This window comes from Balaenoptera ricei, chromosome 12 (genome assembly GCF_028023285.1).
Source record: "Balaenoptera ricei isolate mBalRic1 chromosome 12, mBalRic1.hap2, whole genome shotgun sequence".
In the NCBI taxonomy this organism is placed as follows: domain Eukaryota; kingdom Metazoa; phylum Chordata; class Mammalia; order Artiodactyla; family Balaenopteridae; genus Balaenoptera; species Balaenoptera ricei.
The window spans coordinates 69,814,374-69,833,739 of record NC_082650.1 but is presented as its reverse complement, the minus strand read 5'-3'; the positions used below and the strand labels follow the sequence as shown (position 1 = coordinate 69,833,739).

General features: G+C 44.0%; 1 protein-coding gene across 17 annotated transcripts in view; it reads left to right on the top strand.

Annotated features, from left to right (window-relative positions):
* The window catches only part of SPACA1 (sperm acrosome associated 1), a 204,110-nt gene that overhangs the window by 70,133 nt on the left and 114,611 nt on the right, over nucleotides 1-19,366 (top strand). Inside the window, exon 2 of one of the 17 annotated variants that reach the window (XM_059941656.1) lies at nucleotides 16,177-16,284. The exons of the other annotated variants lie outside the window; for them this stretch is intronic. The gene's annotated coding sequence lies outside the window, so the exon portion shown is untranslated. The remainder of the gene's footprint in view (nucleotides 1-16,176; nucleotides 16,285-19,366) is intronic. 17 annotated transcript variants of the gene reach the window in all.

Genomic DNA, 19,366 nt, shown 5'->3' with positions numbered 1-19,366 from the left:
TTTTTACTGTCTCTACAGTTTTGCCTTTTCCAGAATGTTACATAGCTGGAATCATACAGTATGCGACATTTTCAGATTGGCTTCTTTTACTTAGTAGTACGCATTTATGTTTCCTCCATGTCATTTCATGGCTTGATAGCTCTTTTTTTAAAGTGATGAATAATATTCCATTGTCTGGATATACTACAGTTTATTAATCCATTCACCTACTGATGAGCATCTTGGTTGCTTCCAAGTTTTGGCAATTATGAACAAAGCTGTAAACATCCACGGGCAGGTTTTTGTGCAGATGTAAGTTTTTAATTCCTTTGGGTAAATACCAAGGAGCTTGATTGCTGGACCATGTGTTGGGAATATGGTTTTGTAATCCCATGGTTTTCATTGAGGAGTGGCGATGAAGAACTGGCCACCTCTGACATGCATTCCAATGCCGTCTTCTGAGATTATCTGAAGTCTTCCTCCTGTTTTTCCCATTTGCATCTCTCTCTGGAGTTCTTTCACCCCCTAAAGTGCACTCCTCCCCTCCCTTCCCCTGTGTCTTGGTCTTACTCTCAGCTACCTGTCAAACAATATCATTAAGATGTTAGTTGAAAGCAGACATAAGGGATCTCACTGGGATGCTGGAAATGTTCTATATATGGATTTTGGTGATGGTTGCCCATCTCGGTAAATTTACTACAAATCAATACATTTTACATTGAGAACAGGTGAATTTGACAGCATGCAAACAATAGTTTATTTCAGTTGTTAAGGAAAAAAGATGTCAGGAGATACTGAAGACTGGAAAGTGCACTCCCTTGCTTGGAAAAGCCTTTTGGAGGGGAAGCAGGTGATGGAGAGTGGTAGAATGATGAAGGCAGGGTTTGACAAGCCCGCCCAGGGCACAGATGGTGCTGGGACTAAAGACAAACTCACAGTGTTGGGGAGTAGCCTAACTAGTTACTTCTTGATCATTTGTCATCACTCTGCTTCAGGGAACTTGGGGCTCAACAGGTGTTCACAAGAGGTACCTTGATGCTGGTCCATGAGCTGAGACTGGGCATCACACACTGAAGGAGCTTCTCAGGAGGGGTGCAGAGCAAGAGGTGTGGTCTGTTTCTTGAGAGAGAGGACTGCTGTTTTGTGTCCCCCTGTTTCCTCCCAATTGTGCCCCCATTTACACATGGGAGGATAGGATCAGTGGAGGTATGGCATACTCCCCCTCCCCCCAGAAGGTTTCCAGTCCCTGAGGTCTGTCATAAGAAAAGGAAAGATAAACTGCCTTGTAGGATTCGAAGCTTTGCTCCAAGGATTCTAAATCCCAGAGACTCCACGACTCTGACTTGGAATCCTCTTCTCCACATGTTGTTTCATGGCCCAAAGACCATTCCATTGGTAGGATTATTTGTTTCAGCAGATGTCTCTGTGCTAGACAGTATGTCAAAATCTACAGTGCTTATCACAGCCAATCTTAATGATCTTTCCTGGCTTTTGGGGTCCCCAGCAACTATCTCCATCTTAACTCTGTGTTTTCTCTCACTACCCTTGACATTGGCTTCTCTGCCTGTACCAGGTTTTCCCTCTTCCCTCTTATACCATGTTCAGCCTTCACTGGTATCCTCTTCCTTGTCTGGGATGATTTCCCTTTACTTCCTTCTCAGGCTGGGTGAGGTGCCACTTCCTCTAAAGATCTTTCCCTGACTATTTCTATCCCACAATATTCTTCTATTCCTCTCAACCTAACAATGATTATAATCTGTATCACACAACTTGAAGTTGATTATTCTATTATTCTGTATTTTTCTTATTTTTTTTCTTGTTAAATCTTATGCAAGTTGATGTCCTGCCCTACAAAGGTAGGAACTCTGTCTCTTATTCTTTGGTATCTCCCACAGCATGTAGAGTTGTGATAAGACCTTAAAAATACCCTGTTATTCTCTGCTGGGCTCCCTAAATTTCACTGAGCTGTTACCCTGGGGCTGTGTGATAGCCTTTCTCAAAGGCCACTCTCTACCTCTATGTTTACAGTGATTTTGGGGAGGGTACTAATTAATGACCTCTCTGCATGGTTTAATGGAGAATACAGCTTCTCTCTTCCCCAACAGGTCTGCATCAGAGGCAACCCTTCCTGACATTTTCTCCACTCTCCCACCTGCTCCTCTCCTTGGGTGAATGAATGGCTAATAGAAATGGCCAAAGCTTGATAATCCTTTCAGCAAATTATAAGAGGATGGACTTGTGTTCCTCAAAAGAAAATGGGCATAGGGACGTCCCTGGCAGTCCAGTGGTTAGGACTCCACGCTTCCACTGCAGGGGGCATGGGTTCAATCCCTGGTTGGGGAACTAAGATCCCTGCATGCTGTGAAGCCAAAAATAAATAAAATAAAATAAAATAGTAATTACAAAAAAAAAAAAAAAAAGAAAATGTGTATATGTCCATGTCTCTCAAACAACAACAACAACAGCAAAACAAACCGAAAAGGAAATGGGTCCAGCTTCTCTCTTTTCATTGCCTGCCCCTTGATCAGTGAGAAAGGCCACTTCCCACTTGCTTTCCCACTCAAAGCAAGGTCTTCCTATACTGATGATGGTGTTGGAGGGAGATGGGCATGTTCACTTTCTGTTCCAGCGTTTCTACCTACAACTAACTAGGAGTCTAGTCAGAACTCCCCTTTCCCATCGGCTCTGCCTGTCCTCAATTTGGAGTAGGAGATATGAAGCCAAACTACATACTCCAATCCAGCTGTTCCCAGGAAGCCTAAACCTCCAGCAAGGGGTTATTTAGGTGGTTGCTTAGTCTATTAATAACACTGATACTGGATGTTAATGCTTGGATTCTTGTTCAGATGTCTGTTCTGGCATCTCCACAGCAGTGGAGTGGAAGATGGGTGACTGTTACTTTGGGAGCCCTAATGCTACCTTAAACCCTAATATGAGATAAGTCCAGGAATTGGGTTGACCAGATGGTTGTGTAATTTTAGCTGAGAATGGCCTATCGTCTTAAGTAGGAATAGTCCATGTGGCATTGGAGGATGCATATATGTGTGCGTGTGGTAGAGCTCTCTTTCCCATAGCTATTCAGAGCATCTGTGGGCTGAGATTCTCAAGCAGGCCATCAAAACTGCCAGACCATAAAAGCCTACATTGGCTTTGGGGGGACTCTGCCAATTTGTGCAACATCTGATAAGATGTTCCTGAATTTGTGGTCATCTATGCTATTTAATTCCCTTCCAAACCTCTTGGCCAACATTTGAAACATCTTCCACATCCTGGTCTCCCCCAGCCAGTGTGGAAACAGCTGACAGTGACCTGTCGTTAGCAGCACAGTGCTGGGAGAAATGAGACCCAAAGTTACCATCCTTTTCAGACGTGAGGATGCATTTCAACATACATGCACAGGCAGTAGAAATATACCCAAACCGGCATTGTCCCAAATCTCACCCCTGCCCATTTAATCTTTGGAAATGGGGCCAATACCTCTCTAGCTTAGTGGTTTTGTGTCTCTTGGCAGTCATTTCCTATACTGGAAACTTCTCCGCCTCTCTCCCTTTCTAGTGGCAGACACACTAATGACTGGGATTGTTCAGGATTTCTGTGAGGTCCCCCTGAACTCTGTACCTTCTCCCGACCCCAGATGGTTCTACATGTAAAAGAGAGAGACGGTGGGATAAAGCATGGACCCTGGAGGGCCTTTCCAGCAGGAAACACATTACCAAGCTTTGTTGGCCTCCTGGCTGAGAGACCCGTTTGTTTTTATTACTAAAACTCCATATTCATAAGCAAAAACATAACAACAACAACAATCATAATAACACAAGACTGTGCTCAGCCAAGTCTTCATTTCCTGCTATGGAGGAGCAAAATGCACCCTCCCGCCTTGGCCCCCTGCTTGCATGGAGGTGAATGAGCTTTGAAAGCCCTTTGATTCTGAATGAGCAGCAGAATGAAAGGGGCTGCATTGAAAGTGGGGAGGCTGAGCCAGCTTGCTGGCCCTCCAGCATCCTCACTGAGCCCAGCGGTGAACCTTTTGGCTCTGCCACTGGTCTGCTAGTTAAATGCGACCGCTGAGCAATCACTTGACAGGATTTCCAGCTTATTAAGAATGGAGTGTGGCCACCAGGGATTTGAACAGAATGGTAATAAAAGAGAACCTAATAAAAACTTAAAAACGTGCACATGCACATTCCAAGGGAGTGCAATCTTAACACCACCGCACCCCCAAGATTAGTATTTGAAGACCCAGGATGAAGAAATGAAACTAGAGCTATAACACTGAATTGTTCGCCCTGCGCTTTTTTTATTTTCCAAAATTGTTTTCTCAATGAAGCATCAGTGATTGCTTGTTAGGTTGCTTATACCTAATTTACATTTTATATATTTCGAGATGTAGGCAGGCACTCGTATAGATCAGTAAAGGAATATAAACATTCAGACATTCAATAACAAAACTGTGTCTTCTAATTTTAATGAATCAAGTATGTGGCACATGTAGGAAAATCATACTGTCAGCTTCTATAACCTTGGATGGCATAGAGCTTATGACAGGGTACCATTTATCTGTCATTGCCCTCACCTGCTAATGAATAAAAATATAAAAAATAGTTTTTCTGCAAGCCTCCTGATACTGTCGTTTTGCTACTTCTCTGTGGTTTCTTCGTAGGTAACCTTAAAAGAGATCTGGTTTTCAGTGTAATGATTGAAACATGTAGGATGTCCCCCAATTTTATTATATAGGTGACTGTTTCTTGCTGCCTATTATTCAGCTACCTTTCCTACATTTTCACATTTTCCTCTGGAAGAGCAGTGCTGGCTCCCCTCTTCTGGAGCACTGAGAGACTGTTGGTGCCGTATTTATTACACCTGCTTCTCAATGTGAGTAGGGTTACAAAGAGGTCAGCATAGGGATTATTGAGTCACCCTTGGATTGGCCAGTGGTGACTGGTAGCTTCAGCAGAACATCTAGGAGTCAGATTCCAGAAGCCAGATTTTCCTTATCAGGCAGAAGGGTGCGGTGGGGAGCGCTGAGCACCAGCAGGCAGGGGACCCACCTTGCTCTCCCTCTTCTGCTAACAACTCTTTCACTTTAGACAAGACCTTTCATGTCTTTGTCCTTCTATCTCTTCATCAGGGACATGGGGGTGGGTGAGGGAGGGCTTGATAATCTCTAGGCTCGGCTTTGACACTCTGATCATTTGATTAGAGAATCAGAAAAATCTGAGAGGCTCTCCCAGGCTCGGTTAGCTCACTGCCTCATGTGATAGCAATTCTATACCAACAGCACTCCAGATAAAAGGCAACTTGGTCCAAATCAATGATAAAATGATAACTTATTTAGGGAGTGCTTTCTTTTTTTTTTTTTTTTTTAAATTTTTTTTTAGCAATTTCATGTATCTTTATTTATTTTATTTATTTATGGCTGTGTTGGGTCTTCGTTTCTGTGTGAGGGCTTTCTCTAGTTGTGGCAAGCGGGGGCCACTCTTCATCGCGGTGCGCGGGCCTCTCACCATCGCGGCCTCTCTTGTTGCGGAGCACAGGCTCCAGACGCGCAGGCTCAGTAATTGTGGCTCACGGGCCTAGTTGCTCCGCGGCATGTGGGATCTTCCCAGACCAGGACTCGAACCCGTGTCTCCTGCATTGGCAGGCAGATTCTCAACCACTGCGCCACCAGGGAAGCCCAGGGAGTGCTTTCTATGTGGCATCTAACACATATAACTGAAAGAAGGATCTCCACTTATTTTCTGCCCAGAGATTGAGGAAGAGGCTCCGTGCCCCTGATGAACCTAGGGACAGGACAGGAATAAAGATGCAGAAGTAGAGAATGGACTTGAGGACACGGGGAAGGGAAGGGCAAGCTGGGACGACGTGAGAGAGTGGCATGGACATACATACACTACCAAATGTAAAATAGATAGCTAGTGGGAAGCAGCCGCGTAGCACAGGGAGATCAGCTCCGTGCTTTGTGACCACCTAGAGGGGTGGGATAGGGAGGGTGGGAGGAAGGGAGATGCAAGAGGGAGGGGATATGGGGATATATGTATACATATAGCTGATTCACTTTGTTATACAGCAGGAACTAACACAAAATTGTAAAACAATGATACTCCAATAAAGATGTTAAAAAAAAAAAAGCAAGGGGCTGTGTGGAGGTTTGTTCACCAGTATATTCCAAATGCCTAACAAGGTGCTATAGGAAGTGGATAAATATCTGTTGAATGAATGAATGAATGAAACATTCATAGGGTCTTTGTGTGGTTAAGGATATTTAAGAGATCTCTGGCTTCCTAATGGGTCAGTTTCTGATCCCAAGAAAAGCCCAATGGGACATAATTTGTAAGTGAGGGAAAGGGCCAGGGAGGGAAAGGTAAAAGAAAGGAATTAACATTGCTCTGAATAATAATATGAGTCTGGCTGCATTGTGAATTAAGACTCAGGAAAATATTTCTCTTCTTCACCACTGGCAATTTCTGAGAATGAATGTTATGTGTGTGTGTGTGTGTGTGTGTGTGTGTGTGTGTGTGTGTGTAAGGAAGAGAGAGACAGAGGCAAAGACAAACAGAGATCCAAAGTTACCTGCTGACAGCAGGGATAGGCGTGTCTTCAGCTTACTTCTTGAAGGGGAACCTACACCTCTTCTGTGTTCTGTTGCATGGCTTAAGCATGTCAAAGCCCCGACAGACACACACCTTGGGACAAAGGCCATTGTGATCTAGTCTCCTGAAGGCACCTGGTTCTTTCTTTCTTTCTTTCTTTCTTTCTTTCTTTCTTTCTTTCTTTCTTTCTTTCTTTCTTTCTTTATGGTTGTGCTGGGTCTTCGTTTCTGTGCGAGGGCTTTCTCTAGTTGTGGCAAGCGGGGGCCACTCTTCATCGCGGTGCGCGGGCCTCTCACTGTCGCGGTCTCTCGTTGCGGAGCACAGGCTCCAGGCGCGCAGGCTCAGTAGTTGTGGCTCACGGGCCCAGTTGCTCCGCGGCATGTGGGATCTTCCCAGACCAGGGCTCAAACCCGTGTCCCCTGCATTGGCAGGCAGACTCTCAACGACTGCGCCACCAGGGAAGCCCCAGGCACCTGGTTCTTAATCCAGACTGAGCATCTCAGACCTGGGATGTACTGCTGCAGGAGAGGGGGATCCTGTGTGTAGAGAACGGGGTTTCTCAAAAGGTGGTCAGGGAGGAGAGCAGGTTAGAAGGAAGTTGCTTTTGAAGACAGGGGAACATGGGAGCAAAGTTAGGATCTAGGATTTCCTGAGATGTCACCGTGAAAAGTTGAACTTCTTGGGTTATCTGGAATATAAGACAATTTAAGTTTAGTGCAAGGTTGAAAAATGTTCTTTTCTTTCTGGTGAAATTTCTCTTAATTATTCTAACCTTTCAAGAGATTCTGACATTCCCACTTCTGCCATTTCAGGAGATTAGGAACAGATTAGGAAAGAATAGAAAAGTGTATTTTTATTAAAGAGAACTTTCTTATTTGTTTGTTTTTTTACTTACCAAAGAAGCAGAATCCTACAAACTCAACTTTGGTACTTACGAAGGTCCAGGGAGGCCCAAATACATGCAATGAATCACTGTGCCCGAAGAGTGCCTGGGTTGGTTACCATTTTGATCACAATACTCTTTCAAAATCAATGCCTATAAATGAGTTTCACCAAATTTTTGAGCACCTATCATTTTCATGGTGTAATTAATGTTATAGATGTGGGAAAAGCAGCTGTGGCTTCTTCAAGGACCATGCGAACTCAAGCAGTTACTATTACTCGAGGATCATTATCTGCCCAGATAATCCTGAATGCCTCTTTGGCCATAATTGGTTACTGAATTGGACCAGAATTAACAACAAAAACAGCGCAGGAAAATAAAGACCAAAGATTTTTTTCTCATTTAAAAGGAAATATTTTGGAAAACAGGAAGATTTTCTGGTGTGTCTTGCTTTTCTGGTCTCCTCATTCAGTAGGTCATCCTGAGCTCCACAGTAATTGCTGCTTACCCATGGATTATGAAGATTTGGAGAGGAAAAGCTGCCAGTCTAGAAAATTCTGCTCTTGTCTGGTAAACCAAGGAACACAGTGCTGGTAGCTTAGAGTGCAATTCAAGCATGAAAATAGAAATTAAGTCAGGCCTGGACACTAAAAGCTGCTTTTTCCATCAGGCAAAACCATTCTTCTATAATGGTTCAACTTCTGAAGCCAGAAGTTGTTTAAATAAGAAAAACTGGTTTGGGTTGTTTCTTGATTCTTGTTGGTGTTGCTGCTAAAATGGCTTTATATTCCTTTAGAAGACATTACAGCCCCGTCTCCATAGCTTAATTTGAATATATTTTTTCAAAGGGATGAATTAATGCCCTGTTTTGTTTATAATTATAAGGATCAATGGCTGCCCCAGGCCCCCATAGAGCCAGGGGTCTATTTATTGAGGAAAAGAAAGCAGAAAAAAACAAGCTGCTTTGCCTGGAGGGCTTCTACAGGCTAGTGGTTTGAGAGTGGTTTCTCTCTCTAATGAGTATAATATTAAAATTAGGTGGGTTCAAGAGGTTTTATTTTTGCAGTATTTGAACTATATATACAGACATCTGCAATTGCTAATCATCTGATTTTGTGGGCACAATGCACTGTTTGTGCTCATACATATGCTGACAGAATTGGTTTTATGTACCTGCTTCTTCTCCTGTCTCAGCTTCCTTCTATCTTTTTATTTTGTTTTAATGTGCAGGCATTTGCTGAAGTGTAACCACTCAGAAAGCATCTGGGCTCACATGGATTTTAAAACTGAACCCACATTTTAAGTTTCTCACCTCTTGATCTGGATTAGAAAAAAACGAATCCATCACAGTAACCAATATTAATGGTTCTTTCACATTCCAAAATGCTTACATTTGCTCCTTGATTATAATCCTCAATTTGGAGTTTGGCTCCCTGCTTTGTCTCAGATTCCCAGGGGCCTTACAATAACGCTGAACATTTGCATAGCACTTTTAAAGCTCCTTTCAAATCATTAATTAATTAATTCATAAGATGTCTTTTCACGACTCCCATTTAATGCCTCCATAAGCAAACTGGGCCAAGCAGAGGTTAAGTGACTGGCCCAGGGCCACCTGTGGATTTGGTTAAGTCCTTTCATTCATTTTTTTTTTGAATTTCCAGGAAGAAAGATACATTTTAATTCCAGTGTTCATCCAAGTTTGCAACTTCAATATGACACTATCAGGATCAGTCAGTGAACTTGGACAATCTGGGGAGATAGTTGCTCTTTGGGGAGTGTTAGGTTTTCAAGTAGAAATGAGAATGCTGTGACTTCTTTTTTTTTTTAAATTAATTAATTTATTTATTTATTATAAATTTATTTTTATTTTTTGGCTGTGTTGGGTCTTCGTTTCTGTGCAAGGGCTTTCTCTAGTTGTGGCAAGCGGGGGCCACTCTTCATCGCCGTGCGCGGGCCTCTCACTATCGTGGCCTCTCTTGTTGCGGAGCACAGGCTCCAGAGGCGCAGGCTCAGTAGTTGTGGCTCACGGGCCCAGTTGCTCCGCAACATATGGGATCCTCCCAGACCAGGGCGCGAACCCGCGTCCCCTGCATTGGCAGGCAGGCTCTCAACCACTGCACCACCAAGGGGAGCCCCAACTGTGACTTCTTAAGGACATGGTGACCTTCCTGATCCTCAGGCTCAAGCCAAGCCTTAGAATAGAGCTGAGGTCTCCAACCTTTTCTTGATGAGGTATTTTTTGAAACTTCAGAATTATGGCCCAGGAAGGAACTGGGATGCTGATAGTGCAAATTGAAGACAGGACAGGAAAGGCTTTGCATCTTGGTCTTCTTCCCAGGAGACCTTTCCAAAGAAGGGAAAACTGGGGTGGCAGCTGGAGTGCAGAGCAAGCAGGTAAAAGTTTAAGATTGATAATATGCCTTTTGCCTCTTCAGGAGCCCATTGGTGAAAATAGGAATGAGGGAACGCAGGCTGGGAAGGCTTTCCCAAACTCTCACCAAATGCCTAAGAAAATCATGCTTTTCCTCTCTGTGTCACCCCTGGGCTCTGCCTGCGGTACTCCACAGGACTTCAGTAAAGACCTGTTTAATTGGCTGTTATCCTGAGCTCAGAATAGCCTCTGAGTTGGGGAGAAAAGCTGTTGCTCTGGAAAAAAGAGCAAAGAGAAGGAGGAAAACAGAGACCCAGGGTGAGGAGGTGCATCTATGCCAGGGAAATGGACCGGAGAGAAGAGGCCAGCTCCCAGAGAGTAATAATCACTTCTGAGATAGTCACTAGGCGGCCTTTACCCAAGTGTCCTGAAAGCACTAATTGGGATGTCATCTTGGTTTCCTGGAGCCTGCTATAACAAATTACCACCAATGTGTGGCTTAAAACAACAGACATTTATTACTTTAAAATTCTGGAGACAAGGAACCCCAAATCAAGGTGTAGTCAGTCTCAGAGGGAGAATGGGTTCCATGCTGGTATCTGGTGGCCGCCAGCAGCCATCTTGGCTTCTGATGTATCACTCAATCTCTGTCTCCGTCTTCTCCCCGGGTGTCTTCTCTCTGTGCCTGTGTGTCTCAATCCGCCTTTTCTTTCTCTTCTAAAGACTCTAGTCATTGGATTTAGGGCCCACCCTAAGTCCAGGATGATCTCACCTCTCCTTAACTTAATCACATCTTGCAAAGATCCTATTTCCAAAGAGGTTTCCTTCACAGGTACAGGGGGTGAGAACTTGGAGGTATCTTTTTGGGAAACAACAATTCAACCCAAGACAGACGTCATCCTTCAAACCTTGGGCCTGAGGAGGAGCTGAACATTCTCTAGATACTGCACACCTGGGTGTCTCCTGTGAATCCAGACAGACTGACAATGAGATTTTCTGGAGGCAGAGCTGACAAATGCTTCCTTCTGCTTCTCTCATGCTGTTCTATCCACCCAACTCTCCAACCAAGTAGAGGGAGAAATTGCTTGGAATCTCCCAAGAATCCTCACTGCATCTCGTGTGCACAAGAGAAGGGTCTACTGTGTCATTCTGTTCATGAGACCAGGCAGTCACCTTCCCTTCCTCCTGGCTCTAACTCTGACTTTAGGCGCATGGTCTAGTAGGGAGGCTAGCTCTATGATTCCTGGATATAGGGGCCTTGAGGGTAGAAGATCATTCTTTCTTTGACCATGGTAATGCATAGGACACCAATCTGGGTCCTCTGGAAGTATCTTTGTATTGTCCTGATCCTCCTGTTTCATCCCCAAATACCCCAAATCTGCTCTTTGGGGAGTTCCACAATCCTCCCAGCTACCCAAGTTAGTAACTTAGTGCTTCATCCTGGGATTTTCCTTCTCTCCTGCCCTACATCGAATCAGTCCCTGGGTCATGTTGAGTCCCCAACTTTCTATTTCCTAAGCCATCCCCTCCTTTTCATCCTCTTCAGCCCTGTTATCTTTCAGGCTCCCATCACAGTCTTGTGAACTATTAACATTGGTTGTTTACCTGGTTGGCTTGCCTCCAGCCAATCCTTCCTTTCTATCCACCTGCTACTCTACTCTACAGCAGTGTTGACGCTTCTGCCGATTTTTCGGTATTCTCTTCCTTTAAATCTTCCAGTGGCTTCCCTGGCCAGATTAATGTCCAAACTCTTTAGCAGGCTACAGAGCTCTTTATGACAAACTCGACTGCTGTCCATGAAGCAGACATGCCTTCTGCTAAAAGGACCTCTGGGTGCTCCAATCTAGGTGCCTATGCACATAGCTGACAATGCCTCCACACAGCCCAGCACTTTCTCCATGTCCTCCTACTGCTAAACAATCAGCAAAACCCAAGAGACTTTACTTTTTAAACCCAGGGCATGAATATTTTTGGACCTATTTGACTTTAAAAAACTTACCCTCTTTTTTCTTCCCCTGAAATCTCATCTCCCAGAGCCTACAGTGTGTGCTGGATTGGGTTTCCTGCTTGGCAATAGAAATCTTTTCCTCTGTGTGTTCAATCATTTGTCCCTTAACCTTTGCTTATTTGAAAATTTATCTCTAAAGCCTTATATTTCTTCCATTTTCCCCAAAGCTTCCTGGGTTCTACCTATTCAAAATTTTTTGGAGTTCTCTGAGCATTCATGCTTTCATTCCTCCATGCCTTTGCCCATGTTGTTCCCTCTTCCAGGAACACCAAGTGACCTGTGCATACCTGAGTCTTCAAACTTAGGGGTTAGGTCTTCTGACTCCCCCAGGCAAGCTGAGGACCTCCTTACGTGGCATTCCCAGGGCAGTCTAGGAAACACTGAGAACAGAACCTAGAACATCTATCCAACCTTAGAGTGGAGTTTTTAAAACTGTGTGTCAATATCCCATTAGTAGGTGGTGAAATCAATTTTTAAAATGCGATAGAACAGAAAATATCAAGTACATTGCATTCAGTAAGGGTCTGGTATGTGGACTTTTGTTGTTGCTGCTACTGTGTGTATGCGTGCGTGTGTGTGCACATGTGTGTTCTGGGTCTAGGAGTATTTCTCACTGTAAGTCATGGGCACTAGACAGTTACTTGAGTGGCAGGATCTCGCCTGCATCATCTTTGTACGCCTTGGCCCTGGTCCAGTGTTTGCAGAGGGTTGGCAGTCAGCAAATGTTGGGTGAATGAAGTGACTCAGTGCAGCTGTGAGAATCCTGCACAAAGTTCTCAACACATTCTCAGCAGACCAAGAAGAGTCGTGACAAAACACTGAGGATTCTAGAACCACTTGCTGGCCCTACCCATGTCTGCAAATAGTCAAAGCCAGAAGTGCGGAGTGAGTCATGCCTGTGTCTTCTGCGGGTTACAACTCAGCTCGTATTTATTTAGCATCTACGTCTTTGCCACATGCCATCTCATTTAATCTTTGAAAAATGCTGGAGTCACGAAATTCCTTTTTTTAGTGTGTGACACTGCGGCACAAAGAGGGTTAAATGTTGCTTCGAGCTGTACCACAAACAAGGGCTGCTTGAATTTGCACCTTCTATCACGTAGGTGAGAGTTTGTTCTTTTGTCTCAGGAGATGTATAGGTCAGGAGTGTGGCAGCTTCTGGAAGGCTGTGGAGGAGTGTTAGTGTGGAGGAACAGGGCAGGAGGGCCACTTACTCAGTTGCAGCATTGAGGAAACAGCCACGCAGAGAAGAAAAACATTACCACACATGGGTGACAAAGACTCGTAAGGCCTGCAAAGAAGTGATTTGAGGAGGCGTGTCAAAGGACCATTAACCAAAAAGCAGAAGACATGGCTGTCTAAGTATGACGGGAAGGATTTGTCATACAGTTGTACCGTCACGGATGGGAGCCATCGGCAGCTGTGCGCGCTGCTCATACATTAAACCCACAATTGTGGAGATTGATTTGGGAGCCTGGTCCCTGAAGCCCTCTCCTGCCTGCCTTCACCTGCCTGCTCCCTCCTCCCTCCCCCCTCCCCCTCCCCCCTGCCTGCTCCTCCCCCCGCCCCCCAGCCCACCTCCTACTTCCATCTGGATGCCTCCGAACAGATGTGGACAGAGCCATATGCTCCACGGCTCTGACTCACACTGCTATGCTTCTAGGTTGGCTCACGTGGGCTTATGATTAGTGTTTATTGTTATCATCTCCAAGTCAGATGGTGGTGATGGTTATCGACTTGCCCAATGCAGATCTCTCTGTTAATTAGGAACCTTGCACACAACGAAAGGAATTCACTGAAAGACGAATACAAAATATTTGTACTTATTCATCTAAAGCAGGCAAGTACACATAAAAAAGAACGAAATAATGCCATCTGCAGCAACGTGGATGGACCTAGAGATTATCCTACTAAGTAAGTCAGAAAGAGAAAGACAAATACTGTATGATATCACTTATATGTGGAATCTAAAAACATGACACAAATGAACCTATCTATGAAACAGAAACAGACTCACAGGCATAGAGAACAGACTTGTGGTTGCCAAGGGGAGGGGTGGGGGAGGGTTGGATTGGGAGTTTGGGGTTAGCAGATGTAAACTATTATATATGGAATGGATAAACAACAAGGTCCTACTGTATAGCACATGGATCTATATTCAATATCCTGTAATAAACCATAATGGAAAAGAATATGAAAAAGAATATATATATATAAGTGACTCACTTTTTTGTTCACCAGAAACTAACACAGCATTGTAAAGCAACTATATTTCAATCAAATAAATTTAAAAAATAAAAATAAGATGGCCAATTACAAGACTGTGTCTTTGGCTCTGTCCTGTTGAACATTTTTATCAGGGACTTGGATCAAGACATAAAAGACCTGCTGATCACATTTGCAGTTGGCATGAAGCTGGGGAGGACGGCTAATAGGCTAGCTAAGAAGACTAGATTTTTAAAAGATCTTGACAAGTGGAGCGAAAGGCCAAAACCAACACAAAAAATTTAATAAAAAGAAATTTAAGGTCCTGCACTTAGAGTAAAAAAAAAAATCTGCTTTAAAAGCACATAGGCGGGACGGAAGAGATCTATCTTTGTAACAGTTTTAAAGAAAACAAGTAAGGACTCTAGCCCCAATATGAATTAACCACAAAGGGGATGAGAGTTAGGTGTCCAAATAGAAGTACAGTCAGTGTCGTTCCCAGTGAGCCCTGCACAGGCCCAGCCACATCTGCAGGACTTTGGGTGTCTGGCACATTTAAAATAAAAATCAGAGTATGTGTCACTTATTGATTGAAAATTCTTTCATCAAATTCCTCTTCAAAAATTACCCGACTAACAAGGGTTAACTGCAGCTAATGAAACATGATTAGGTGTATTTGAAAAACCAATATTTTCTCCTTCCAACATTCCCCTAAACCAGGTAACTCATCTAAATAGCCTCTGGTGCATTTTCCCACACTGTTATTCATGCTGATATAAATACGTCAAAACAAATCCATATGCATATGAGATTTTCAAGGTAATTGTTTTTTGTAAAGCGGATCCTGCAAAACCCATTACTCTCCAACTTTCTTTCTTCGATTAAGGATACACCATCAACACCTCTCTGGGTTAATGTGTATAGATAGAGCTAAAGTATTAAGAAATAATGCTTTCGGCTTCCCTGGTGGCGCAGTGGTTAAGAATCTGCCTGCCAATGCAGGGGACACGGGTTCGAGCCCTGGTCTGGGAAGATCTCACGTGCCGCGGAGCAACTAGGCCCGTGAGCCACACCTACTGAGCCTGCGCGTCTGGAGCCTGTGCTCCGCAACAAGAGAGGCCGCGACAGTGAGAGGCCCGCGCACCGCGATGAAGAGTGGCCCCCGCTCGCCGCAACTAGAGAAAGCCCTCGCACAGAAACGAAGACCCAACACAGCCATAAATAAATAAATAAATAAAAATAAATTAAAAAAAAAAAAAAACAACAGCTTTGGGGTTAACAAGCCCACCCCCATCCCCGGTCCCCAGAGAGCTGGCGGGCACGGAGCCACCTCCTCAGTAAGCACATTATAAAAACATTAGGCGACAATAATAAAAATAATGACATTAAAAAGAAAAATCATTGTAGAAACCAAACAAACCCAGCCCTAGAGCTGAGACGGGCACCGGCCGGGATGTTGTTGGCATGCTCCGGAGAAATTTGATTTCGATGAGTTTCATTGTCAATGTCATGGGGGCATGAATCACCCTCCTCCGCCCTTTCTCATCATACCGCAGATTTAGGGAACATGGCATTAGAGAGATAAAGAGGTTCACAAACAGCATCAGCCAGGAGTCCCCCTGGGCCCCGTGGCGGCGCTGGACGCAGGCAGAAGGCAGTTCTCGGCGGTTATGGGTCCATAAATCTGAAAGCAGTTGAACCCCTGCGGGGTTTGAAGCAGTCAAGCCTGAGACCAGAGCCGGAGCTTTTCGGGCTCCGCAGCCTCCCTTCCCCCCTCCCCACCCCTCCGCAGACCACCTGACTGAGGGCTGAGGAATGAGTTTCTCACTGTGAAGCAAGGGGGCCCGGCAAAGCCGGTGCTGCAGCTCCCAGTAGGCTTCCAGGCTCCATCTCCTCATTCCCCGAACGTTCTCTCCCGAGGTGCGGGGAAAGCCACTTGCCCCAGCAGAGGCACGTGGCCGGTGCCAGCCTGGGTCCTGCAGGCGGCCCTGGGCGGATGCTTCCGCCTGGTGGTCGGCAGTCCCTGCCGCTCCTGGAACCATGCTCTCGCTTTATGTTTTAATGAGCATGTAGTTGATCCTTCACTGGGTGCCAGGCTCTTCACACGGGTAACTGCTCCATCCTCCCGCCCATCTGGCAGGTACTGCTATGGCGTCACTCAGCTGTCCAGGGCTTGAACTCCAGCATCTGTACCCTTTCCGTGAAGAATTGATGATGGCATGGATGCAACTAGAGATGATCATACTGAGTGAGTTAAGTCAGAAAGAGAAAGACAAATACCATATGCTATCACTTATATGTGGAATCTACAATATGACATAAGTGAACCTATCTATGAAACAGAAACAAAATCAAGGATATAGAGAATATACTGGTGGTTGCTAAGGAGGAGAGGGTTGGGGGAGGGTAGGAGTGGGATTTGGGGATTAGCAGATGCAAACTGGTATATGTAGAAAACAACAAGGTCCTACTGTAGAGCGCAGGGAACTATACTGTATTCAATATCCTGTGATAAGCCATAATGGGAAAGAATATGGAAAAGAATGTATATATATGTATGACTGAGTCACTTTGCTGTAGAGCAGTAATTAACACGACATTGTAAATCAACTACTCTTCAATAAAAAATAAATTTAAAAAAAGAGTTGATGATGGCAATTCTAAGTGAAGTCAGACAAAGATCATAGGATATCACATATGTGGAATGTAAAAAAAATGATACAAATGAACCGATTTACAAAACAGAAATAGACTCACAGACATAGAAAACAAACTTATGGTTACCAAAGGGGAAAGGGGAAGAGGGACAAATTAGGAGTTTGGGATTAACAGACACACACTACTATATATAAAATAGATAAACAACAAGGACCTACTGTATGGCATAGGGAACTATATTCAATATTTTATAATAACCTATAAGGGAAAAGGATCTGAAAAAGCACACATATCTGTCTATCTACCTAGATATATATCTGAATCACTCTGCTGTATACCTGAAACTAACACAACACGGTAAGTCGACTCTACTTCAATTAAAAAAAAAAAGTGTTGATGATGGCACATTGTAATGGGAAGGGTCCATGAGAAGTGAGCCTTCTTAAAGCCCATGCTTTCTCTCTTCTGATTATAAACCCAACCAATTTCATATGTTCCACTTCAAAATGCTCAAGCTACCCTCATTGACCTAGAGTTCATCACAACCCTCAAGGTTGCTTAGGGAATGGCGGACCTGTTTTATTCATACCAGTGCATCAGACTATTACTGTCCACACAGGTAACTGAAACAGGACCTGGAAATTAGAACTAGAAAAATCCACAGGATATGGAGGTTGGCTGCCTCATGGTGGCATTTTTCAGATAACAGGGCCCACTGATGTTTTTTTTCATGCAGAGGCAGTGAGGAACAGTGGCCAGGAATAGTCATTCAACTTGAATTCTGGAGTCTTATGACTTGGTTTTACCCGTGACATTGAGTTACTTAACTGTGTACAAGATAGTGATAATAACAAGATGAAATGAGATCTTGTCTATAGCGTGCCCAGCCCAGCGCCTTGCACCAAGTAGGTTCCTGTAACTGTTGTCTACTGTGGGTGTTATGTTGTCCTCGGGTACAGAGATGACACCGCAGAGGCACTATCATTAAGATGTGCACTTGGAGTTGTTTTTCCTGTTGTAGGAATGTGCTGTAGTCAATCCATTTTTGCTCATAAATCTGGCATCTGTTGGGGGAATCATTTGGAAACTGCATGGCCTGGGCAGAGAGAGGCATGTCAGGTAGAAAATGATCCCAGCCTATGAGATCCAGGAGACCTGGTTCCCAGTCCCGACTGGGAAGGATGGATGCTAAAGAAACAATAAACAAGGTGCTTTAACCCACTGTAGTTCCTCTGTCCTCACCTGTAACGTGGGGATAATAAGTATTTATCTCACATGGTTTTATAAGAATGAAATGTGATAACCCTGTTTAGTACAGTGCACCACAAGTAGTCATCACTCCGTAAATATTAACCAGCACTATATACTATTATCAACCTCAAAATTCCAACTTTGGTGTCCCGATTTTAAAAACAGAGAAACTGAGATACAGAAGAAAATGGCTTGCCCTCGATAACCCAGAGGGCCAAGTACAGTGCCAAGAGAAAAGCTGACATTTTTATTTCCTGTTCAGATTTTTAGCTACAGTATTCACAGAGGCTTCTGTCTGAGGACCCAGGGTTTTAGACATTGTTTCAGCCTATTGTTCAGCAGGCAGAGTTCGGCTGGGGCTCAGGCAGGAGGAGAGTGGGGAAGAATTGTCTGAGATCCTCGGGAATGAGCTCTTCTAGTCTTTGAGGAAGAAATGAGAAGTACTCTTGAACCACTCTTCGACAGGGCTTCCATATACAACATCTTTGAGCCTGTGGCTCAGGAGAAAAGAGCAGGGGAAGCTATTCAGGAGGGAAATGATTTTACATAAAAGTCATGTTTGGCAGCTATCACAGTGTGCAAGAAATAAATACTTCTTAAAACAGAAGGCAAAGGCACATGTCTCTGGAAATTTAGAAATGTTCCTAAGAGTGATCTAGATGAAGAGTCTATAGGAGGAGACATGAGAATACTCTGTACAGAATCATTCATGCTGAACGTGAGCTCAGAAACCTGAACTCGCTGAGGTCCTAATACATGCGCAGGAAACCGCCGAAGAAGCCTATTGGATCATAGCTACGAGCCTGGACTTGTTGCCCCAGATTGATACCAGTATCCCTATAGGTAGTCCCCTTACATCTTGGTGATTGCATCTAATGTTTAATAAGCTAGTAATTAATGATTTTTATGGTTTATTATTTTCATATACAATTCCAGAAAGAAAAGAAGTAAAAAAAAAAAATCCTTAACATTTTTAGCTTAGAGAGTGTTTGGAAATAACTGAATGTGTATTAAGCAATATTTTTGATAGAAGTATGTTTTCCTCTCCTTTCATCCTTCTGTTCCTCCCTCCGTCCCTCTCTTTATTTTATTTCTAGAGAGAATGGCATAGGTTTGCCTAAACACCCAAATAACCCTTTCTCACTTTATCTGACCTATTCATCTTATGCATGTGTTTATCATAAGTATGGCGAATTTTCCTGCTTTCTTTCTTCGAAGCGTCCTTTTGTGGGTGTTTGGAGGATTGCGTGGTTAAAGAACGTTTTGAGAAGGACTAAGGAGTCCGACACACAGATTATGGCCTTGGGGAGGGACCTCTCTGTGCCTCAGCTGCCTCATCCCCACCACCGACACGGGGTAAGAATGAACTAGTTCACATCCCAGACTAGATTCCTGGGTCCCTAGGAACGTCTTCTATGAAA